At 39.1% G+C, this 1,564-nt stretch overlaps 1 long non-coding RNA gene across 1 annotated transcript; it reads right to left on the bottom strand.

Moving 5' to 3' along the window:
- Nucleotides 1-202: 202 nt before the first annotated feature.
- On the bottom strand, nt 203-1,105 carry LOC137476969 (uncharacterized). Its single transcript, XR_011000756.1, has 2 exons — nt 672-1,105; nt 203-327 (listed from the first exon to the last, which is right to left on the bottom strand). It is a non-coding gene; the product is annotated as an uncharacterized lncRNA (long non-coding RNA).
- Nucleotides 1,106-1,564: the final 459 nt, after the last annotated feature.

Genomic DNA, 1,564 nt, shown 5'->3' with positions numbered 1-1,564 from the left:
CTTCTCACTTTTTTTCCTGAGATGAAAACTTAGCAAAGTCAGCATCTGTGAACTGTGTTTCAGTCTTTGAAAGGCCTTTAGGACCAGGTACCCCTAGGAAATAGAAGAAATCCTGCAGTTTAGGTCTGTTTTAAAATGCCTTCATCTCCATGTGATACTCCCTTCCTGAGTCCAGAGAAAGGAATCTATTTATTACTACACCTTGCTAATAGGAATACAAATATACTTGGAAAGGATTTAAGGCCCACTTTTGTCTTTCATAATTTTCTGGAGATGACTGCAACAATTATGTCAGAGGTGAAATTCAGCTGGACTCCTTTTGCAGTCCTGAGGAGGAGAGGGAGATCCTGGTCAGTATTGAGCTTGAGCACCTCATCAGCTCACAGCCCCCTCTGACCCAGCCACACTCTGATAAAATCATAGGTTCCACAGAGTTTGGGATGGGGTGTGTAGGAGAACCCATGGTGCATCACAGAGTTAAGGAGCTCTGCTATACTGTGGAGGAGTTGTGTTTAAGTATGGTCTTTGATTCTGAGCAGATTCTAGAGATATTTTCTGTAGCTTGGGACAGAGTTTCTCCCTTGTAAAGCCTGGGCAATCACATGCAGAAAAGACTTGATTGAAGGTCTTTCTCTGAACCTGGGAAAACACAAGTCTACTATCCCACACACCTGTAAATGCTTTGGTGGGTTACTCTGCTGCAAACCTTGCAGGTAGAGGAAAGCCAAAATTTTCTGCCTGCACAAAGTAAGAAAAAAACCCCTAAAAACTCTTACTTCAAACTTTAGCTGAATTTTGAGTTAATTTAGGGATTTGCATTATTAGACAAAGAAAGGACATTTTCCAGCCAGCACTAAGATTACTTTGCAAGTTTTGGCTTCTAGCACATTTAATTCAGTAACTCAGTCTTCAACTGTGTTATGAAAACTCAGAATTTCTTAAGAAAAAGAAATTAGGGAGGGATGACACTGCTGCTGAAAAGATGGGAGGACACCAGGGATTTGGCTTCAGGCACAATAAAAGCTAGATAGTGGGAAAGCTGTGAAATGTACCCAATTAACTGATATGTAAGAAAGCCTTTTCTCTTGCCTTTTACAGGTGAAGTAATTGCTTCTGAAGCAAGAAAATTTCCCCTTAATGTGGGTGTGGCTTTTAAATTCTCCTCCCATGATTTATTTCCCTTAACTTTGGGTAATGCTTCTGAAGAAAACTTTGTGACTCCTATTACTTAAAAATAAGGGCAAAAAAAAATCAAGAAACAACAGCTTCTTCTTTCCTCTAAGTGCTATTTACAGAAAAAGCTATGTTATCACAGCTGGTTTAGCTACTTGCTTAACTGTCCCAAGAAGAAATAGAGCATTCAGGTGAAATAAGAATGGGAAAGAGTTTTGTTCCATGCAAGGTAATGGTATAGGGTTTTGGAAAAGTTAAGACTTATCAAGTGAAAATGGGTGGAAAAGTAAAGAAGCTGAATAGTGAGGAAGAAGGTGGTAAATAGACTTTTGGATGTGGTAGTTGATATAAAAATGGCTTGTGACATGTGAAAACTTCATACTTTCAAAAT

This window comes from Anomalospiza imberbis, chromosome 7 (genome assembly GCF_031753505.1).
Source record: "Anomalospiza imberbis isolate Cuckoo-Finch-1a 21T00152 chromosome 7, ASM3175350v1, whole genome shotgun sequence".
Lineage (NCBI taxonomy): Eukaryota > Metazoa > Chordata > Aves > Passeriformes > Viduidae > Anomalospiza > Anomalospiza imberbis.
The sequence above is the reverse complement of the archived record's forward strand: the minus strand, read 5'-3'. Positions and strand labels throughout refer to the sequence as shown.